Source organism: Canis lupus, chromosome 11 (genome assembly GCF_048164855.1).
Source record: "Canis lupus baileyi chromosome 11, mCanLup2.hap1, whole genome shotgun sequence".
In the NCBI taxonomy this organism is placed as follows: Eukaryota; Metazoa; Chordata; class Mammalia; order Carnivora; family Canidae; genus Canis; species Canis lupus.
The window spans coordinates 10123123-10146985 of NC_132848.1; the positions used below are offsets into that span (position 1 = coordinate 10123123).

Genomic DNA, 23863 nt, shown 5'->3' on the forward strand with positions numbered 1-23863 from the left:
AAGATGTACAACATTTCTCAGGAAGCCTTGTCCATCTTGAGTAAATGTTTTTATACCAAATAACAATCTTTTCATAATCACTGTTATTGAGAGACATCCCAGGGTTTCCAGATGGAAATATGTTAAATATGTTCTGAAACCCAATCTAACAGAATCCCAACATTCGAGCTCATTCATAGGAAGTCATTCAAAGGCAATGCAATTTTCATAAAATATGTCCGTCTAGGTAATCATGAATGCTGAATATTGTCAGGGTTTCTCAGGAATTTTCAGTCTTGTGGAAAACTTTTCCAACTGGACTTTTAACCACCAAGAAGAAATAACAATAATAACTCGAAATTTAAAATAAACAGTGCTGGAAAAATACTATAACCCCCACCCCAAAAAGGCAGCAGTAGGAATTTAGTGCTGCTTGTAATCTGACACAGGGATTTGAAAGCAAACGTAAATACCAGGCCTGAGACTGGCGGTTGGGGTATGGCAGGCAAGCATGGTGTATGAAGGATGGCTCTCCAGAAGTGACCCCACCAGGCCATCCCCCATTCTCCCAGTGATCTGTAGATGTGTAAATGGCCAGAATGTGTACCCTCTCAGGACTGGGCTCATTACTGCATGTGATGCTGATTATTAGCCTGACTTAGTACAAGCCCTGGGTTATCTACTTCCTTGAGAATGTAAGACAAAAAGAAATGGGCCAGGAGAAGACCATACCTGCGGACTGGCACAGGCTCTGTCTGCAAAGCCTCCCTGGCTTGGAAATCCCTGAAAGAGTGGACAGAAAAAGAGAATTGGATCTAGGGCCTAATGGTTTCATGCAACAGTTGCCTTTTTTACATTTTGCTTCCAAACAAAGTCTCCTGTAACAGAGCAGGGACTATAGCCCAACATAATTTTTTTTGCCAAGTTGAATCTGTCAAAAAATGACTCAGTGTTGAGGGGAGTGGGGTTTTCTGGCTTTTCCTCATGCATCTGAGTCTTTTTATTCTGATACATTAATCCTTCAAGTCATTTGATCTGCCCCAGGCAATATAAACAACATTTACAGCAAGTCTTGCACTCTATCCGTCATGTGCAAACGGCCTGCTTTTCCCCTTGCCACATGAAAGTGAGAGATTCAAATGGGGTCATTCAGACTTTCTTGCTCAAAGACAATTAGACAGTGTCAGCTTCGCGCTTTGGCGTCACCGGTTCTCTGAGAGCTAGAAAGGCTCTGATGGGGGAGGAATGGCTAGTTTGTTTCAACTTTCCCCACAGAGCAAAAGGGAGCAGATTTGGGGTCATGCCTGAGCTCAATGGGGGTGACAGAAGTGGCAAAGCCCTGGCCAAGGAAGGGGAGACGGGGAGACTTTGGGCCAAAATGTACTCTCCCCTGGTGAAGTAGATCGTACTTGGTGTGAATTTGTCCTTTAAAGGCCTTTATTCAATGAATCTTTCTTAAGTATTTGCTTTGCACAAGGTCATTTCTACTCTGTGTACATATATTTGTGTTTTAATCATAATTGTTAGTTTGGACCATCAGCTTGCATCAGTCACCAAAAAAGGACTTTCGATTTTAAGAAAGCTAGAGAGGGCCCCATCACACATACTGTGGCAAACAGTGCATGAGAGGGTGTGGGAAGGTTTGTACGGAAAGTGTCATCACATTGCATAGTGAACCAAAGTAGAGTCATTTATAAAAGAGAAGTCATTTATAATTCGTCACTCAAACCCAACATCACAGAAGCCAAACTATAGGGTCCTTTCTTCCCTTAGTGTCTTACAATGAGATGCTGGGTCTTTCCAACGGGGGTGCTGCTGGGTGGGAATGTAAATTGGTACAGCCTCTTCAGAAACCTGCTTGGTAGTATCTATGACAGCTGAAAGGGTGCATACTCTATGACCCAGCTGTTGCCTTAAGGTAGACCCCTGGCAGAAATGTTCACCAAAGACCTATGCTAGAATGTTCCCAGCAGCAAACATGCAATGAGGAAATAAACTGAGGTATATTCACACACTGAAATACTAGATAGCACTGAGGATGAACAAGCTACAACTGCACGCAACAACACGCATGGACCTCACAAACACAGTCAGAGAAAGCCAGACACCAAAGAGTTCATATTACACATTCTGCTTATTTAAAAAGTTCAAACACAGGCCAAGGAATCTGTGAGCTAGAAATCAGACAAGAGTTTCCCTTTGCCAGGGGGTGTGGCAGTGATTAGTGAGTGGGTGGAAGGAGGGCTCACAAGGGAGCTTGTGTGGGTGCTCATAATGTTCTATTTCTTGATTCCATGCTGGATACATGTATGCGCATACTCTGAAAATTCTTTGAACTGGATTCTTATGAATCATTGACTTTACTCCATGTATGTTACACCTCAATGAAAAGTTTACTCTCAAACATAGATGCTTCCTCTCTCAGTTTTTCAAATCTAGAGAAATTTAATTTTGTCCAATTACCAAATGCAATTCAGAAATCAGCAATTTCTTTTCTGGCTCCACGAGTTCCAACCCACTGCCCATCATCCCCACCCCAGAGTCCATGCTATACATCCTACAGTTTTTCAATAAATGTGCACATGCAGGCACACACATGTGCATTCATGTGTATGCACACACATTCCCTCTTACTTTCTCTTCCAAATGTGAGCTTAAGGTTACATAATGTACATTTCTGTACGTAAAGTACTCTACTGGGAACTTAATATGCATTAATTCCTTTCATCCTGAATACCATCCTAAAAGACAGTCATAATTGTCTCCATATGAAGACATAAGACATATGTAGACACAATTGCCTACATAAGTAATTGTTACAGATGGAGAAACTGAGGTCCAGAGAGATTAAGCAACTTGTCCCAAATCACAGAGCTAACCAGGTTTCATGGACTCCAGAGCCTTTGCTCTTTCCTCTCTACAAAAGCTTCCTTCTTCAGCAAGATGAGAACTGGAGAACTATGTAGCATGTTAAGGCAAAACTTATATAAGTCCATCTGCTTCTGTCTATAGATGAGAAAACCGAGAGAAAATGACTGGTCCAAGGGCCCATGCTGGTGGCCATCATTTCATGTACTAACTATTCACTGTAAGGGACACGTAGGGAAAGAAAGACAAGGGAGAACGAAGATTAAAGAACTGCAAAAGAATAGAGAGAGCACAGTGCTTTGACATTAATTATAATTTTATAATCTAACCTAAATTTCCTTTGTTTTATTTGAGAATGACCCACAACTGGCATCTTTCTTACACCCAGGCAAAATGGTTCCGCTCTGGATCCTTAGGAGTTTCCCACATATTGCAAACAGCTATGCATGTTGACCTCTTGGAATCTGTGCCTGAATGCTTGCACAACATAACCCCTCGCCTCAAATTGAGCTCTTTATCATGACTTGCAAAGTTGAGGACCTAGGAAACTGATTCTCCATATTTTTTTACTCTTAGCTGAGATGAAGGGGGACAGTCTGAATGCAAAGGTCTGTGGTTCCTTCTACTGCTGAGATTGAGGCAGGCACTGTGTCTGGGTGTAGGAAGAACTGGAGCAGCAAAAGCATCCAGTTAGAGAAAAATACATTTTTTTTAAATGAACTTGTCAAACCCTTTCTCTGCATGAATGCAATAGATATTGCATTTTAAAAAATCACTCTTGCAGTTCCAAGGGTGCATTCAATTGCTTTATTTTGTGTTCGAAAAAGTGGTTCCAGAGGGACTCATGAATTGTTTTGTATTCACAAGAATTGCATATGGTGGCTAGGGAGTATTTTGTGACGTTAAACAATTCCTATTACCATTGAATTTGTGTACGCACACACATCTAGGCTTGAAATGCACGAAACAAAGTACCAATTCTTTATGATGACGGGTAATGCACATTGGGTTAGCTAGAACTGGAAATAGTTTTATTTTTTAGAAAAACATTGAATAAGATTTAATTAGATTTTCAAAAAGTTAAATAAAAATTTAGCTTTATTTAAGTTAGTATGATTTTAAATTTTTATATTTATTAATTATAATTTTTATTTTTGTTTGATTTTAAGATAATTTTCAATATTTTAGGTGGAAAATAACTTCTGAATTTATAAATGAAAAATAATTTCAGTTTCTTTGTATTTTACATTTAGCCCAGTTTACATTTTAATAAGGTATATACAAATTTTGTTTGCATTGAATGTAATTTTATGTGTATTTTAATGCTTCATATCATTATGGTCAGTTGAAGATAAATTTTACTTCAATGAAGGAAAGGACTATTTATTTTATAGAACAATTCCAGAATAAGTTATGAATTATGTATGATTTTATTTGATTATTCATCTGGACATCACTGGCCATCAACAGAATACCCAGGCATGAGCAATAATAAAGAAATTTAGGGGATCCCTGGGTGGCGCAGTGGTTTAGCGCCTGCCTTTGGCCCAGGGCGCGGTCCTGGAGACCCGGGATGGAATCCCGCATCGGGCTCCCGTTGCATGGAGCCTGCTTCTCCCTCTGCCTATGTCTCTGCCTCTCTCTCTCTCTCTCTGTGATGACTATCATAAATAAAAAAAAAAGAAAAATAATAAAAAAAAAGAAATTTAGTCTTTCGCTATTTTACTGAGTGCCAATCATATAAAAACCATATATGTACAGCTCTTGTTTAATTTTGTTATTATGAGAAAGTATTTGGCAAACGGAAATCCATTTGTTAAATAGAAAAAAATTTTATTTAGGAGTCTGTGAGCTTGACTTAAAAGCTGATCATATTTACACATAAGATATAAGTGCCTCTATTTCTACTCTTGCTATGGCTTCTGCAAAAGTTAAAGGCAGTTCTGAGCAGTTTTCTCTCACTTCCACACCACTCAAGTCAGGGAGGAGCTTTGGCTCCTCCCAGGGGCCTCCTCGCTTGGCCCTGCAGTGCTGTTGACTGTCAGGCAGCATTAAATCAAGGATGGTTCGATTTTCCTTGTGTTGTAAGTCAGTGCTCCTCTCTCTCTCTCTAAATCACAGGTCTCTTTGTTTGTGAAAGACTTCTTTAATGAGGAAGACTTCCTGATGCCTTGCATTACATCCTTCTTCCTTTAAACCTGCAATATGAAAAAAAATGCGTTAAAGCAAGGTGTTCTGTGACTTGATCACTGTTCTACTGGAAGCCCTCTCTGTTTTCTCCTTCCTTGCTTTCTCCTCTGCCCCTCCCTCCTCCTCTTTTTCATCTTGTCCTCCATGTCCTCTCCCCCTGCCCCTCTTCCTCCATTTTATTAAGAAAAGCCTTCCCTTGGTAACCTATTACTACATCATTCACTTTTCTCTCCCCCATCCTCTTTCTTCATCAATAACTATTTTACCCAAACCCAAGCTGTTGAAGATGTCTGGAACCTGATTTTCTTCCAGAACTCTTTAAATAGATCAACCCCTTTTAGTCTCCAACACTTTAAAACGCATTTGCACAAAAGAGAATTGGAAGGTTTTAAAGTATAGTTCTCTGTGGTTTCCTCATCATCAACAAAGAATGTTATTTCAGTTAACAGCATTTTAAGTCCAGTAATTACAGAAGTTCTTCCTCTCATATAAATATCATCGGGATAAATACAGAATCTGGAAGCACTACTATTGCTATGTCTACTGGATTTTTAGATAAGAGTCTTATCTCAGTGTTTTGCCTTTCATTAATTTTCTATCTACTTGGCTTGTTCAGCAAGTGGATAGGAAGTGGGTTTCCTACATCATGCTCAGATAAGCTACCCCTCATTTTTTGCTGTCTTACTGACCCCACATTTCCACAAATTACTCTGTGTTGGGTGAGACGGTTGCCAAGAGAGGCAGTCTAGACTATGATTATAACTAAGATTTTTCTTGACTCTATAAATTTAATAGTTTATTTCTTGAAACCATCCTGTTTCTCCTTAATATGGCTCTACAAAAATAAGCCACAAGCGATGTTTTTTTCCCCCGCTGTGGTTTCCTCAGGCGTTGTGATCGTCCTCATTTGGGCTGTTATGGTTTACAACGGTTCCAGATCCAGGTTAGGTGATAGTGGTGGGTATCAGAAAGTCTCATGACTGTAACCCCATTTTAACAAATTCATAAAATTTATTTGACAGGAAGTATGTCTTAGAAATTGTCAGGGCCAAATGCAAAGCCCTAGCATGTTCTTGTTTATAATTCAGCGGAACAATCTAGAATCTCAAAAGCACTGGGTGCTTTCTCAATGTCTTAACTTTGCAGTGAGCTAGAGGTCACCTAAGATGAGTGCCACACTGAAGACTTCCATAAGGAAGGGTGGAGGGAAGAAGTGCAGGCTTGCAGAATCCCTCCGGTGTTTTATTTATATTTTTGAGCACAGATGGATAGCTAGCAATGTACACCTTTGTTCCTCTCGTTAGTTTGCAAACCCCTATTGTTCACTGTTGTATCATGAAGCTACAGTCCTTAGAAGCTGTTTAAGGAATGAAAGGTCTGGTCCGTAACGGAACCTTCCTCCCAGTCCAACCTATACGATTGATTCCTCAGTAATCTTAGTTCCTAACTTATTTTTCTTTGTAAATGATCGCCTTTTGTCATCTTGGGAGGTGTGGGCAAAGATTCTTTATGTGCTGATGTAACAGATCCTGAAGGCCCAGAGACTCTGAGGCTCTGTGAGTTCTGATTTTAAGACATTTGGCTTTTAGCAAGCCTGGGTGCTGCCTCCTGTCCTCCCTTGGAATAATAAAAAAATAGTAATAATGATGACCACCATGAAAGTTAATGATGCTTGTGCTATATGCCAGTCACTAGGTTAAATGCACCCTGTGCATTATGTATTCCCTCCAACAACACCAGGAGGTCCCTATAAATCTTCTCTCCATTTCATAGATGGGGATACCAAGGTTCAGAAAGGCTAAGTAGCTTATCTGAAGTCTCCTAGCTAGAGAGAGGTGGAAAAGAGTGTCCCTCCAGGGCTCATGTTCTTAGTCTTCTCACTCTCCTGGGGCAAACATGTTTGATCATCTATTACAAAGCAGTCACAAAGATCGAGCAGTACTTTGAGGCAGATTTTGTTGTCTTTTGAGTCCCTAGTCATTCTTCCAAAGTCTCCAGTTGGCATGGCTCTCTGCTCATAAAAAGATGTTTCATTTACTGAAACGTGGCTCCAGAAGCCTTATGAATGCAGCCAGCACATGGTGGGTAAGAAGGAGTTAACAGGCCGCCAGGCCTTCCTGTGTGGGTCCAGCCAGCAGCCGTTCATCACAAGCACGGGGCTTTGATCCTGACAGCTTTCCTTTCACTCAGGGGGAGCAGGGAGGGTCTGACATGGGGAAACAGGAAAGACTATAGAGAAAAGGGTCTTGTTTGTTTCCTGGGTGGATCGCCTCCTTCTTGGCCTGCCTCCAGGAAGCGAGTCTTTTCCTGCCCTAAAACTTCAAGGAAATAAATCTCTCTCCTGGAGAACAGGCCCGAGAGAGGCCCCAGAACAGCCACATGAGACCCGTCAGGTCCAGGGGTTTGATCGTCAGGGTGGCCAGGATGCGGCCTGGCAGGATGCGGCCTGGCAGGTTGTAGCCCCAGGCTGGGGCAGGAGGGTGAGGGTGTCAGCATGAGCCAGGGAAGGGAAGGGCCATGCTAGGAGGTCTTTGATCTTAGAGCCAGCAGCCAGGATGGGCACCCGTGAAGAAATAGGTGTCTCGAGACTGACCCTCTGGAGAAGGGCAGTTTTGAGAGCATTCGTGGAGGGCACACTGAGACACAAGCCCGAGAGAGGAGCAGGACCTGTAAGGGATCCAAGCCCGTGAGAAACAGGCCTAGCCTTAAGCCAGAGAGCAGGAGAGGTGGGGGTGACAGGGAGTGGGACCCCTAGAGCGCACATAGGAGGTTTTCTGCAGCCCACAATCCTTTGACTCTCATTCTTTTTTTTTTTTTTTTAAGATTTATTTATTTATTATAGAGAGGGAGAGAGAGAAGGGGAGAGAGAGAGAGGTGAGCCAGGAGCCCCAGGCAACATCACCACCTGAGCCAAAGGCAGGCACTTAACGCCCTGAGCCACCCAGGAGCCCCTGACTCTCATTCTTGCACCTGGCTTTTGGGTGTAGGATTTAACGCACACACCCTAGCTCTACTCACTGCAGGTGATCGGGTGAGGATGCACCAGGCTCAGGGAGAAAGAACTGACTTCTGCTGGGATTCGAGGCAGACACGCTTCTCCTTAGACTTGGAATTGGGAAGGATTAAATACAGAAGAGATTGTATCCCTGTTGGGACTGTGATGGGGGAAGGACTCTGTTTCGGGTTTGCTTGCCTCCCCCGTCCCCCGCCACTTCACCGAGAGGAGAAGGCTTCCACCCTGTGTTGACCCTGGGCTTGCCCACATGACTTGCCTTGGGGGCCTGGAGCCCTTACATTTGGGCTCCATCATGCGACCTGCTGACCAGTGAGGTTGGCAGATGTACCACAAGCAGAGGCCTGAAGTGTGCTGGTACGGTTGGGCTTGCCTTGTGCTCCCGCAGCCATGAGAGCGTCCTCAGCCCAACCTCAGGATGGATCCCCGGCCTATATCGAGGAGCCAAGTTCAACCTGGACCCCCATCAGAAGCAGAGCCATCCAGAATCCAACTCCATTGACCCCCAGAGGAGGTGAATAAGCCCAATTGGCATCAGCTGACCAGCAGATATCTGAGAAATACCCTCTGTTTTGTTTTGTTTTGTTTTAAGATTTTATTTATTCATTCCTGAGAGACACACATAGAGAGGCAGAGACATAGACAGAGGGAGAAGCAGGCTCCATGCAGGGAGCCTGATGTGGGACTTGAACCCAGGACTCCAGGATCACACCCTGGGCCAAAGGCAGGCACTAAACCGCTGAGCCACCCAGTGATCCCTGTGGGGAGCGCGATGAGGGACTTGATCCCAGGACCCCGGGATCACGCCCAAGGCAGACGCTCAACCATGAAGCCCCCCAAGTACCCCTACCCTCTGATATTTTGTGTTGCTGGTTTGGTAGCTCATTGTGATAACAGCTAATGGATACATCCTCTTTCAATACGAGGCCAACGTGGCAGTGACAGGGCTAAGAGATCAAATAAGAGAAATAAAGTAATAAGCATCATTTATTGAACATCATTTCTTTAAAAAAAAGATTTTATTTATTTACTCATGAGAGAGAGAGAAAGAGAGAGAGAGGCGAGACACAGGCAGAGGGAGAAGCAGGCTCCATGCAGGGAGCCCAATGTGGGACTTGATCCCAGGTCTCCAGGATCAGGCCCTGGACTGAAGGAGGCACCAGACCGCTGAGCCACCCAGGCTGCCTTATTGAACATCATTTCAACCCCTGATCAAGCTGTTCCTGGAGCCAGACTGCTTCTTGAACTTTCCCATCCTGCGAGCCAAGAGAACCCAAGCCAACTCAGATCAGAGTTTTGTCCTTGGAAACAGGCTCTGATTGAACTGGATACACACAGAACGTGCAAAGGACCTACCTGCCCCTGTGATACAAACACACCTGCTATACACACATATGTATACAGGTGGAGCTATCTGTTAATATGAAGACGTAATTAGAAAGTAACCAACTGGAGAGGAAGAGGCTTATGATTAGTTCCCTGGGACACAGGTTCTGAGGTGGAGGTTTGCAGGCAGGTGAATCCTGAGAACCTGTGAGAGAAGACAGATCAGAATGGGGCAGGTGAGAAGTTGGATTGCAATGGATCTTCCACCAGAGACCTCAGGGGATCCCATGGGAAGCCCTGAAGCTGGGATGGCCCCTCTGACTCGTCCCCATGGATGGGAGGGAGCCAGACCTTGTACCCACCCCACTGACTGAGGCACTGGATGTGGGTGGGCCTCAGAGAGACATTTAGCTGAGGGGAGGCTCTGAAGAGACTCAGCTGGGAGGTAGAGAGTCTTGGTCCTGAAGGGAATGGATGGTCATGTGGGTGGCGTGGCGTAGTGTCCATCGTAACCCGACGCAGGGATCCCGATGGTTTCTGGCCGAAATCATCGAACAGGTGAGCCAGAGTGTCACCTCAGCAGCATTATTTGACCTCCCTTGGCTTTGTATTGTCAACAAAGGAGAGATAATCAGCCAGCAAGTAGGTATTTAATACGGAGAGGGTGCAAAAGGGCCCCGTACTCACATCATCAGAGAGACACTGGCAGTGACAGCAGCAGTTGTCTTCCAGAAGAGGCAGGACAAACTTGTCATGGGAAGTCACGTCCCCGTCAGTTTTATTCCTCACAGAAGCAAGAGTGAACTAGAAGCGCTGGCTGAGCCCCGACATACAGGTTCCTGTGATGACAGCGTCTGTGAATTCAGCTGCTCCGGCTCCGAGGCTCCCACAGGCCCAGAGGAAGAGGCCTTCAGTCCCTGCTAAGGGAACCCAGACGTGGAGCGGCTCGCTGCTCCCCCAGCTGGCCTGGCGCGCCCCTTGGTGGCAAATGGGGCCAGTCTCCCTTCAGCATCCTTTCCCTCCCTCGGGGTATCCTCCTTCTCCCCATCCCACCTTTCTGACATGAGTCTGGAGCCTCCTGGGTGCCCCCTTCGAAGGCGAAGGCGGGGTCGGGGAGCCCCTTACCTGCAGCTCCTCTGGCTGTGAAATTCTGCGTCTTGACTTTTCAGCACCCCTGTGTGCAAATGTGTCCCTTACAATGCTGGAGAGATTTGGGGTGAAGGGAAAGTAATCCTATTGGCAGCACATCATAAATCCCAGACATGGGGATGCTGAAGGTGGGCCCTCGGGGAGCGCACAGGGCGACACTCAGGGCTGCGTGGCCTGGCACTCACAACTGGGCTGCGGACCGGGAGCTGGGCCGCGGAACCGGGAGGTGGGCCGCAGAACCGGGAGCTGGGCCGCAGAACCGGGAGCTGGGCCGCAGAACCGGGACCTAGGCCGCAGAACCAGGAGCTGGGCCGCAGAACCAGGACCTAGGCTGCAGAACCGGGACCTAGGCCGCAGAACCGGGACCTAGGCCGCAGAACCGGGAGCTGGGCCGCGGAACCGGGAGCTGGGCCGCAGAACCAGGACCTAGGCCGCGGAACCGGGAGCTGGGCCGCGGAACCAGGAGCGGGGCCACAGAACCAGGACCTAGGCTGCAGAACCGGGAGCTGGGCCGCAGAACCGGGTCTCAGGTAAGTTTAGGTTGCCATGTCCACTCTTGTGACATTTCCAGACAGGGCTTACACCGGTCCCCACTCTGGAACAGCCTACTGCCTTCTCCGCCACATGAAAGGCAAAGCTGTTGAGTGTTCCAGCCCCGCTGGGTCTGAATTTTTACCAACTGTTTGTTTTAAGTGAAGTATGATTCCTAGGTGTGGAGAACCACAATTTTTCTTTCTAGCAGTTCCTTTTTGGAGAACTGGGACTGGGACTTAGGAGCTGGAGGGAGACAAGATGTCTCTGAAGATGCAGAGTGAGGAAAAACGGATTCGATTTATCCAGGTAGGATTTTGAGGTTTTCTTCTCTACCCGGGCATGAAATGACACCTATGGCTTGGCTTTTAATGCCCACGATCTTGGTTATTTTTAAAACCGTATTGTGTAATCACGGAGTTCATTTAGAAACGGTTTACATTACACATCATGCTCTGCTAACAGCTCTAAAAATGGGATCCCTCCGTGATTTTTTTTTTAAAAGGTCCGCTCTTCCCGAGAAGGGCATTCATTTATGGCTATTGTGGCTATGATGATCACTTTGGAAAGATTGTAAAAGCATAAAAGTTGGCAGAAGATAAACTTATTCTGAATTATCGGTAATTGTTATGGGAATCCTGTGCCTCGTGAGATCTTGCATTCGATGAAATTCAGCCTCTTTCCTCGTGAGAAATCCTAGCAAACTTGGGACAGGAAATCCTTCCTTTTTCAAACTCTACCTAAAGAGTATCTACCCTGGAGATTCCTGGGTGGCTCAGCAGTTTAGCTCCTGCCAAACCAGGGCCCAGGGCCTGATCCTGGAGACCAGGGATCAAGTCCCACATCAGGCTTCCTGCATGGAGCCTGCTTCTCCCTCTGCCTGTGTCTCTGCCTCTCTCTCTCTGTGTCTCTCATGAATAAATGAATAAAATCTTAAAAAAAAAAAAAAAGAGTATCTACCCTAAAACTACAGCAAACACTGTGTTTACCGGTGAAATGCTAAAGCAGACCCCTGAAGGCAGAAAAAAGACATTGATGCCAGCTGTCAGTGCTGGTATGTCTCACAGGTGGAGGAGGCCCTGGCCACTCTAATAAGAAAAAAACAGGTATAAAGATTGGAAATAAAGAGAGCCCTATCTATGTAGAAAATCCAAGAAGCCCAAGTGAAATAACCATTAGAACTAACAAAATCGTCCACCAAGATAGTCCGATTTGAGAGCCCTGGTGAATAGTGATGCTCAATTAGAAAATGTAAAGGGAGGAGACAAAAACCATGAAGCACATAGGAAAAATCTAGCAATAAATGGGTAAGACCTACATGAAGAAAAGGAGAACATTTTACTAAAGAACATCCTAGAAACCCCGAATAAACTGAGAGTCCTGTGTTCTTGGACTAATATTGAAAAGATGCCAATTGTTCCCAAACTAACCTGTTAATTCAGTGAAACTCTAGGTAAAACAAGGAGCAGCTTTGACTTTTCCTGGCAGAGGGAAGAAGGTTTGGGCTGATAAAAGCAGGACATGGGCCCCCAAAGGTTCCACATCTCAGGAGCACACTCTACCTCTAGTTCCATCAGAGACGACATCCTGGGCCCTCCTGCAGTAAACCCTGCTGGCAGCCGGTGATGCCATGAGGCGGTTGGATGCCTTCCGCAGTTCAAGAGCCAAAATCTCCTCTGCTGATTAAACCAAATTTTACTGGAGCACTAGGATCAGAACTGGCCCTCGGATCTTGCATTTATTACAAGAAGGGGAGGGATGTCAGAGAGGGGGTAAAAAAAGTTGCTCTCTAGATAGGAAGATAGGACATTTTATTTGAAAAAATTATAAATGAGTGAATTTGTTTCCCAAGCTGATAAAGTGGACAAAACAAATTCTCCAATTATAAACATAAGGATAATTAGTTTACTAACCTTCTTCTTTCCTCCAGGCATTATCCTTTATGTTCAGAAACAACATATAAATCAATACCTGTTCGTTGTCCTTAACGAGATCTTGAGATCCTTGAGAACATGCACCAGGCGTCCTTATTTTGGCAATGTTGATGGATGCTAAATGCATTTTATTTTTTATTTATTTTATTTTATTTTTTAAAAATATTTTATTTATTCATGAGAGACAGAGAGAGGCAGAGACACAGGCAGAGGGAGAAGCAGGCTCCATGCAGGGAGCCTGATGTGGGACTCGATCCTCGGACTCCAGGATCACTCCCTGGGCCGAAGGCAGACACTCAACCACTGAACCACCCAGGGATCCCTGAATTTTATTTTTTAAACAATGTATTTATTTATTTGAGAGAAAGAGAGAGAGAGAAGAGAATCCTAAGCATGGAGTCCGACGTGGGGCTCGATCTCAGGACCCTGGGATCATGGCCTGAGCCGAAATCAAGAGTCGGACACTCAACCGACGGAGCCACCCAGGCGCCCCAATGCTAATGAATTTTAAAACCTAAAATGTCTAGAGACAGGAAGTCCAAAGGATGGTCCAAAAGTATTGATGGAATCAGTTATCATTCCATTTATTCATTTATTCATCCACTTGTAATTGTTTCTGAAAAGTCCAGGAGAACAGAGTAAGATGCCAGGAAATTAGAAAAATGCAACTTTGGTGCGAATCTTCAAAAGCCTTGAGTTGAGCAGTCCTTTCAAATGCCTCTCCCTCACTGTCAGTTCGGAAGATTTGGGAGTAATTGTATAAAGCTGAAATATAAAAAGAGAGAGACACACACAAAGGTTTAACAAAGCAATTCGAACTTGAATATGTGCCTATAATAAAGGGGGTGAGGAGACTGGTCCACAGATGGTCACTGTACTTCGCTCGAGCATGTTGCCTGCCAGGACCCCACACAACTTCATTTATCAAATTCCTTAAGCTTAAAAGAGCAGTTGTGATGACTTCACTTTTACCCCAGGCCCGAGCACAGCGCCAGACACCAAGGGGGAGAAGCTGGGCCGCATCTATCCAGAAGCAGCGCGGCCAGACAGTTTGGGGAGGTTTGATAGCGTTTTTGAGTGATAAGGCGAGAGAAAGGCCAGAAGGGTCAGTCGGGGGTCTAGAAAAAGCTCTCGTCCGTTTTGGGAGTTCGGGAGACACCAGAAAACACGGGCAGAGATCTAAGAAGTGACGCCGACAGGAAGGAAGAAAAGGAAACCAGCGCCAAGGAAAAATTCAAACCGACTCATCAGGGCAAACAGATTCCTGTGTTGGGAGTCGGGAGTAATCCAGAAAGCCACAGTGACATATGTGATGTCATGAGGACAGTGACAGCAAGTTAGATATGTGAGCAGCGGGTGTCTTCCCCGAGCTGCCCAGTGCCCGGTCCTGAGCCTCCGGGGCCCCAGGCCACTGGGGTCGCGTCGTTCCAGGGTCAGCGTCCGGGGACCCAGCCGCAGGCCTCGTCCCCTGGCCCCCCACCCTCTCTGGCAACCCGTGGGCCCCTTAGTCAGGAGGAGTCTTTGGAGGGTGGTGCCCCTTGTCCTGGGGGGCCACCGAGGTTGCTGGAGTGTGATGGGGAGTTTGCACCAGTTGGGGGTCCTGGAACGATGGGCCTGCTGCCCCCCGACCACCAGGGCGGAGGATGGGAAAAGCACAAGTGCCCCAGGAACGGCTGATGTCCCGGCAGGGCCCGGCCCGAGGCCAGGTGCCAGGCCGCGCTGTCCCCGAGTGCTGCCCGCAGCCGCCGTCCCTGCCCCCGCTCCCCCCGGCTCCCCCAGCTCCCCTGGCTCCGCATGGGGCCAGGCCTCCCCGCGGGGCTGGAGGCTGGAGGCTGGAGGCTGGAGGCTGGAGGCCGCACCCGCAGCCCTCGGCGCCGACGGGATGCGAGCGCTGCCCACACACGAGGGGCCTGCGGGGCGGCCAGGCCTCCGTGCACCTGCCCAGGCCGCGGGAGGAAGGCCCGGAGCTGGGCCCGCCTGGGGCTCTGCCGGCTGCCTCAGCGCCCCTGCGCCTCCAGGGCTCCCTCCCTGCCCCCCCCTCCTCCCCCTCCCTCTCTTTCTCTCCCCCTCTCTCTCTCCATCCCTCTCTCCCTCCCTCTCTCTCCCTCCTTCTCCCTCTCTCCCTCTCTCTCCCTCCCCCCTCTCTCTCCCTTTCTCTCCCTTCCTCTCTTTCTCCTACTCTCTCGCTCCCCTACCTCCTCCCTCTCTCCCTCCCCCCTCTCCCCATCTCTCCCTCTCTCCCTCCCCCTCCCTCCTCTCCCTCTCTCGCTCCCTCTTCCCCATCTCCCTCTCCCTATCTCTCTCTCCCTCCCCCTTCCCTTCTCTCTCTCTCTCCCTCCCTTCTCTCTCCCCCCTTCCCCCTCCCTCCTTCCCTCTCTCTCTCTCTGGCACAGGCCTCACTCCCACCCTGGGGACCGAACCCTCGGATGTTCTTTACCATCACTGCGCTGGGCCTTTGACAAAGCCCGGGGCGAGCTGTGTCTCCCTGGCTGTCATGTGGACCAGCGGAGTCCCCACCTGCCGCTTAGGGAGGCTGCGAGGAGGCCAAGGAGGCCGAGGAGGCCGCGTCAGCTGCCCCAGCCCAGGGCTGGGCCATCAGAAAATCCCGGGTTACTAGCTGACCCAGCCAAACCGGGTATTCCCCAATTCTGTGAGGAATACAGCGTGAGAGCAAGTTCCAGAAACAGGTTGAGAATCTTTAGCCCTCTGGTTTCTCGCTGGGGTTTTGGCCTCATGGCAAGAGCCTCCCGTGATCCCAGAGGAGCTCGCTGTCAGGGGTGAGGGTGGGGGTGGGGGTACGGGGGTGGGCTGGGGCTCAGGCACCTCCAGTCCTTAGCACCTGCCAAAGCTGAGACTGGAGAGAGCTCCGCCCTTCTAGCCCTGGGACCCTAAAATCTTCCAGCTTTAGTTTCCTTATTGGTAAAGTGGGGTCCCCCCAAGGGAGCTGGCTGATTAAATGTTCCCAGTACTCAGTAAGTGCTTGAAAGCCCTGTTGTGCCCCGGGGGCCCCAGGCTCCTTAATGCCCACCAAAATGCCCCCCCGACCCTGGCTTTTCACGACTTTCCAACAAATGGAGCGAATCATGTGATCTTCAGGTTCTATCTCCAGTTCCCCCTGCTGGGCTCCCCAGTTTCTCTTCCTTACCCAGCCAACCCTTTACCGGCCCCGGTTGGGTACCCCACACAGTATGTTCACAAGTTCAAGGTTCTAGGCCAATTTCACCAAGATTCCTCTATGACATTTTCCTTGAACAAATCCATGGTTGCTTGACGCCTTGACCATGCTCATCCCCCAGGTCAGGGGGACACGTGGGTACAGCGCAGGCTGCCTATGTAGCCTCCCAAGTCCATGGCACACGTCACTGATGCATCCTGTCGTGTTTTCCCAAGAGCTAGGCCAGAGCCTTAGTCACTTTGGGGATATCATGCCACCTCTCAACCTTTTATTTGTTCCCTCTCTTGCACTCGTGAGTGTGTTGATGTGATCCTTGCTTGTATTCGTTGCTGCTTCTCCCGTCCACCCCATTAGAGCAAATACATATGTCATCTTCATGAGCTCGCCTGCTGACCATTAGTCTAACTCTGTCTAAAAGGATAAACACATGGTCAGTAGCCCCTGCCTTGCAGCTCTAACTAGGGTCTCTCCTTGTGGTTATGCAATGAAACAAAACTATGTTTTGTTTATGTTTTCTCCTTTTCTGGTTAATCCCAATCACTTCTTGTGACATTTGAGAAGTATTCTTTAAAAGCATGGCATTGGGCAGCCTGGGTGGCTCAGCGGTTTAGCACCTGCCTTTGGCCCAGGGCATGATCCTGGGGTCACGGGATCGAGTCCCACGTCGGGCTCCCTGCATGGAGCCTGCTTCTCCCTCTGCCTGTGTCTCTGCCTCTCTCTCTCTCTCCTCTCTGTGTTTCTCATGACTAAATAAATAAAGAATCGTTTTTTAAAAATAAATAAATAAAAAACAAAAGCATGGCATTTACGGACTGGGCATATAGCCTCCCAAACTCACATACTTTGTTTATTGAGCAAGTTCCCTGGTGTTAGGTTGCTGCTGGCATCCAGCTAAACCACACCGTGACGCTTTGTATCTTTGTGGGTACCTACATCTCCCATTATTTTCCTAGGGTGGGATTTCTAGAAATTGGAATCATCGTGTCAAATGCAAGAACAACTTTAACGCCCTTGATTCTACTGCCACGCTGTTTTCTGGAAATCATTTTTATTTACATCCCCATCCGTAGTGCAAAATAATACTATTAATCATCACTAATCCTTGTGGAGTGTTCTTGCCTGGCCCAGTTCGAAGACCTTTACATCCATTAACTCATTTCGTCTTCACCAGACTCTTATTTTATTTCTGAGGAAACCAAAGCTCAACGTGGGTAACTAAATTCCCCAGGGCCACTCAGCTGGTACTAGGTGAAACTTGGACTCGAACCTACCTACCCTGCTACCCAAAAATAACCTACTGTGGTTTCAGTAACCTGGAGTACCATTGAATTTTTTTATTTAAGCAAGATTTTTCGATTTCTGCTGGCAGGACCTAAATGCAGTCTTACCCAGAAGCCGAAGGCCCAGGTGACGTTGTTCAGGCCTTTTAGCAAAAACAAAGTCTTACCAAAAACTCAGAGTATTTGGTGCTGAGTAACTGAAATCTTTCTTATCACTTTACATATGTGAGGGGACAAAGTGTCATTATGAAAAACTACAAAAGTATTTCCTTGAAACAAGCTTATCTGTTTTCCCACAGAAGCCATCCGTGGTCTGAGGCGGCTACTGTTGGGCTGAGGCCGAACACATACACCCAGGACGCCCAGTGATTAGAGCTCTAGAGCACAGGTGAGCAAGAATTGGTGTCTTCTTTCCCTTAAAAATAAAAATAGTAATAATAATAAAAAGATTTATTTCTTTATTTGAGAGAGAGCGAGCATGAGTGGGGTGCTGGGAAGGAGGCAACAAGGAGGCAGAGAGACACAGGGAAGCAGACTCCCAACTGACCCTGAGGCCTTTGAATCCCAGGATCCCCAGGCTCATGACCTGAGCCAAATCCAAGAGGCAGATGCTTAACCAATCGAGCCACTCAGAACCCCAAGAATTGGCGTGTTCAAAACTCTAAACAGGGAAGCAAAGGGGACTCCTGGGGGGCTCAGCGGTTGAGCATCTGCCTTCGGCCCAGGGCGTGATCCTGGAGTCCCGGGATCGAGTCCCTCATCAGGCTCCCTGCATGGAACCTCCTTCTCCCTCTGCCTGTGTCTCTGCCTCTCTCTCCGTATCTCTCGTGAATAAATACATAAAATCTTAAAACAAAAAAAACTGGGAAGCAGCCTTAAGACCTTCTGCTCCAAAAAGAAGAGGAATTAATTCAAAGCAGTCCAAAATGTGTCAGCTGGGCCACAACACCACTTCCAGGTTATTGCAAACAATGATTGTAGATCTTTTTCAAAAATTTCTAAGATTTTCAAAAATTTTAAGATTTCTAGATCTTAAATCAAAAATAATATCAATGCTGACTTAAACATGATCAGGAAGGGTCGGTAGTAGGACTTATTTCTCCCTCTCCCTGAAGTCAGAAGTTTAAAATCCTGGGTCCTAAGTGTTCCTGACCAGTAAAGGGATATTTTTTCTTTGCCTTTCGTGTCTCAAGGAAATGATTGCCTTCCTTAAATCTTTTATTCCTGTGACTTCTCAAAATAAGTACGATCTGGGGGGTGGGGTGTCCACTCTAAGCAAATAAAAATACAGGATACCCCTGTTAGACTTAAATTTCAGATGAGCAATGAATAGTGTTTTAGTGTAAGTATGTCCCATGCAATACTTGGGGTATGCTGATAGTAAAAATTACTCCTTGTTTATTCTTATTTAACTGGGGTTCTATATTTGACTAACATGACTCTGGGAGAAGAGGGGAAGGAAGGCTAAGAAAGTCCAGGATAGAGAGAAGAGGAAAGGGATTTAAAATTTTTTGTTTGTTGTTTGTTTGCTTTTTTCAGGTTGGAAAAAGAAACATGAAGAGTGTCTGCTATTGTCATTCATTGCTGCGATCCCTCAGGGTTCTGGAATTGTTTGCTTCCTGAAGAGTGTGCTGCTTACTGACGCAGGCCGTCCAGATGCCCAAGGGGAGTGTCTCCGGGTTGCAGATGTGCTCTAAGCACCTTCCCTGGAAATCACAGAACTTCAGGTAAACCTGGACATTTGTGTTATCTCCCTCTCCAAGTATAGTTTTGATGGGGAGGGGCCCTTTGGCAGAGAAACGTTCCCAAGGCTGGCATTTCCCAGTAGCACCAGAAGGCCTTTAAAAAAAGTTATTTATTCATGTGAGACACAGAGAGAGGGGGGTAGAGACACAGGCAGAGGGAGAAGTAGGGTCCCTGCGGGGAGCCCGATGTGGAACTCGATCCCAGGACCCAGGGGTCACGCCCTGAGCCGAAGACTCAGCTCAACCACTGAGTCACCCAGGTGTTCCAGCAGAGGCTTTTAAATAACCTATGAGAAGACAGTGAAAATTGCAGCCACTTCAGCAGGGATGTGTGCGGTGGTGGCATTGGGGGCGTGGGGAGGGAAGGAAGGTCAAGGCGGGAGGAGGGACAATTAGAGGTCATCTGAAAATGGTCACAACCTTCCCAGCCCCGGCCCCTCCACTCCCCGCCCCACCCCTGCCTGTGTCCATCTTCACCTGCCCTTTGCGGAGATGGACCTGTTCTGACAGTGTCTGAGCCTCCCAAAGGTGAGATCCAGACACTGGACATTTATAAAGAAAAGTGAGCAACTCCGAAGACCCTGTGTAGACGTCTCTGGGCCGGCTCCACAGCTCCTGTGGCGAGGGCTTGCCTTTCTTCAGTCTTCTCCGGGGGCAAAGCACAGAGGACAGAGGTGCCGCCCTGATTCGCACAGTGCTTGGCCCCGGGGTTTTTCCATCAAGGAATTGATGGGATGAAGAAGGTTTAGCAATGACCTGGGTGCTCACCCTCCCTCTTTGGAGAAAATCTTGGGTTTTTCTTGTGGCAGCAGGATTCAAATACAGACCTTAAAAATAATCAAGATACAAAAAAGCCCCATTCAGATAATGCTGTTTATTTTTATAGAGGGGATTAAATATTTGCCCCTATTTTAGTGGTTGAGGAGAGAAAGCAATCAAGCCCTGTGTGGTCATCAATGAGAGGACTTTTCTTTCTCTTTTCAAAAATCTCCATTTTCAAATTATGTACTTAATGAAACATTAAAATGAATTCGGAGTTGGAAGAAATAAAGGCGATAATCACAGGAAACATTTAAAATGCAAAAGAGTTACAGAGGTGGAAAAGAATTAGTACAAACCCATGGCCTAGAGATAGGTAATCGCTGTTAATGGCTTTTTTCTCTTTCCAGTCTTTTCTTGATGTGCATATATTTACATAACTGGGATCATACTAATTATGCAGCTTTGCATACTTTATCAGCACCTTCCAGGCATTTCCATGCTATCGAACCTTTCCTACAGGACCGAGGGAACAGTACCCCACGGATATATCAAGACTCATTTGATCATGGCCCCATTGATAAGTTTTCAGGTTGCTTCCAGGTTTCCTCTCTTACAAATAATGCTTGCTCTCTTGATCTTCTCTTATATCAGTCTTTGTGCCTTTCTGATGATTACTTAGGACACATCTCTAGACGTAGGACTGAGGCGTGCCCCGTTCTTTTACAAGCACTAGTCCTCCTTCTAATCTTTGTTTTCCCAAAGCTCCATGGATTGGTCCTCTTCTCCGTGTGATTAGTAGCCCAGAAAACCTAACATCTCATGGGATTCCTTTATTTTCCAGAGTATATGCTGTTTCACTCATGCTTGGGTTTCTGGGACCTTAGGATCCCAGTAATGGGACCCAATTACCATGACTCCCAGTATCTCGCTGGGAAACCTGTTCCTGAGTTCAACCCAGGCAACAGGAACGTATTTTTTGCCCCCACGGCCTTCCCACCTTGGCCTGGTCATGAGATGGGCAGCCTCCTCCTCCCTCCCCTCTCATGATGCATCTAATTGGATAGTGAGAATAGGGACTCTGTTAGCTCAGAAGCCATGAGTGGGGAATCTAAGAGCTTCTGGCCGGAATTTCAATGGCAGTGAAGACAGTGATGGATGAGGAGGGATGAAGAGAATTCTGTGCAAGTAGATGCCCCGCTCAGTCCTTATCTTCTGCTCTCCTTGCTCCTCTGAGCAATGAACCACCTGCTCCTCTTCCAACTGCCCTTACCTGTCACTTCAGACAGGTACCCTTGACATCGCCCCACTCCGCTCTGAGATGAGGAGAAATGGAAGCCAGCCTTACACTTCTTCATTTCCTCAGGAGGAGACAGACCGTACTCACCACTGAGGTTTTGGAAGAGTTTGTACCTTTACCAAATACGCGGAAGAGACAAGCTATGGGCACCGGGTGGCTCAGTGGTTGGGCGCCTACCTTCAGCTCAGGGCGTGACCCCGGGGTCCTGGGATCGAGTCTCACGTCGGGCTCCCTGCGAGGAGCCTGCTTCTCCCTCTGCCTGAGTCTCTGCCTCTCTCTCTGTGTGTGTCTCTCATGAATAAATAAATAAATAATCTTTAAAAAGACAAAAAAGAAAGAGACAAGCCATGGCAAGCCTTCCTCCTCAACCCCATTGATTTCTCTTTTCTGCTTAGACCCCCTAAGGAAGGCGAAAAGCTCCCTGAGGAATCGTGGTGGGGTTCTGGAAACCTGAAGGCCTGCGGCCACAGGCAGTGCTGCTTAGGTGAACTCTCCTCGCAGGAGCTGAAGGCCCGGACTCCATGGTCTTCTGGGCCTTTCCTCACAGGAGTGGTTGGGTATGTGGAGTGAAGGGGTGAGGAGGGAAGTGGAGGTGGGGGACGTGAGGGGCTGGTGTTGAGGGCTTGCCCTTTCTGGGCCTTTCCCTCTCTTGCCTTCCCCTTGGTGCTGGTCCCGCCCCCGGGTGCCGGCTGAAGGGGCAGGGCTCCCAGCTAGGGCCCACCCATGGGCGGCTCAAGGGCCGGGGAAGGGATGGAGGCCTGGGACACTAGCAATGGGAGAGAAGGGGAAGTTCCTTCTAGATCTGAGCGGGGGAGAGAGCGGGGACTTGTGCTAACTGCAGGTGTTCCATGGGGGACGTGGAGGACGGGGAATGGGAGTGTCAGGCCCTGCCTGCAAATGACAGGGTGAGAACTGGAAGAGGATGGCGATGAGGAAAAGGAAGGCCACGACGGCCGACGTTGGTTGGGTTTCCTGGGTGCAGGGCGGTGCGACAGATGAGAGGACTGTCATCCTGTCCCCCTCCTCATGGCTCTGGCCAGTGGGCATTGCCGTTGTCTGAAGATGAGAGAGTTGGGACTCAGGGGTCCGAGCCAGCTCGCCCAAGGCCATGGCCAGCGGGGCCAGGGGAGAGCGCCCCTTGCCTGGCCTCCCTCCGACAGCCACCACAGCCCCTCACGCAGCACCCCCCCCCCCCGGAAGGCAGGGGCATCCAAACCTGACGACACCGCCCCTTATTTCCATGAGCTTACAGTCCAGTGATGTTTCCAGAAGACCTCCTTTCCGCTTCTTCACTGCGTCGAGTCCATCCCATCTGACACCAGAGGCCTGTCCAGGAGGCCTGTCCCGGCCTGACTTTCCTGAGAGCAGGGCCAAGACAAAGGCGCGAACCCAGGAGGCTGCCGCCTGCCCTTCACGGCAAGTCTGGGTCTGGTTTCCTGTGAATGTAGAGCTTTGAATTCAGTCTACGGATGTCTAAGCTTCTGTGGGACGGTGGGGTCCCCCTGGGTGCCCGGGGCAGGTTTTGCCCTCCTGCTTCCCCTTAGCACCCAGGCCAGGGCTCACATCTCGCTTGGCCTATAACTTTTTTCTTTTTTTAAGATTTTATTTTATTTATCTGACAGAGAGAGAGAGAGAGAGCAAGAGAGGCCCCAAGCAGGGGAGCAGCAGAGGGAGGGGGACAAGGAGGCTCCCCACTGAGCAGAGCCCCAGCAAGCGAGCGCGGACTCCATCCTAGGGCCCCGGGATCACGACCTGAGCTGAAGGCAGATACTTAACCGACTGAGCCCCTCCAGGCGCCCCAACATATGACTTTCCTTCTTTGAACATCCCCCCAAAGAATTCCACAGCCGCATCTAACCCTCACCGCTAACTCTGTCCCTGACATGATGCTCATCTTTCCAGGCCGTAGCAGGTGCCCCTCCACCTGTTGCCCCTTCCCAAGCTCCTGCACCTGGATGGTTTTGCAGAGGGAGGAAGCTCAACACCGGTCACCATTCCTCTGTCTTAAGGGTTGGGCTGGTCGCCCCCCAGCGGCCCCCCATTTGCTTTCCCTGGCATTTCCAGCTGCCTTGGAAGCTTGACCACTCACCCCATTGAACTGCAGGGTCATTGCATTCTCCAGCTCTGGGGGCTGTGTTCTGATTTCATCTCGCTTTGGGACCAGGATGCCCAAGCCTTATTTATTTATTTTTTTTCTGACTTGAGACACTTTTTGTTTGTTTACCACTCACGTCAGTGGGTATCTGGAATGCTGTGGCTTTAACTTCCCAACCTGGTTACCTGTAGCCAGGGTACTCTGACCTTGGGCCTCATAGGGCCTGGGGGGTGCGGTGCAGGTCCTGGGAGAAGAGCCCCAGGACAGAGGTGACCTGGTCGTTGGTTATGAGCTCAGGTCTCTGCCTCAGGGCTGGGCAAGACCCGGGAGCCCGGGAGATGCCTGCCGGCCTCCTCATCACCGCCACCCCAGATGCAAGGGAAAGTCTCTGGGAATTCCCTGGGATCTGTGCTCTGCCCGAGACTTTTCCAAGAGACATTATCTCAGCACATTCCACTTTAATAAAGAACATTTAAGAAGACGGCATCTGGGCAGCACGTGCAGCCTGCAGAACTGGTA

At 48.2% G+C, this 23863-nt stretch overlaps 1 long non-coding RNA gene across 2 annotated transcripts; it reads right to left on the reverse strand.

The window, feature by feature from the left end:
• Nucleotides 1-13586: 13586 nt before the first annotated feature.
• Nucleotides 13587-23010, reverse strand: LOC140642480 (uncharacterized). Of its 2 annotated transcripts, none has more exons than XR_012038900.1 (3): nt 22500-23010; nt 21427-21564; nt 13587-13755 (listed from the first exon to the last, which is right to left on the reverse strand). It is a non-coding gene; the product is annotated as an uncharacterized lncRNA (long non-coding RNA). The 2 variants fall into 2 exon arrangements; XR_012038901.1 differs by lacking the exon at nt 22500-23010 and adding an exon at nt 21700-22381.
• Between the last annotated feature and the right edge of the window lie 853 nt (nt 23011-23863).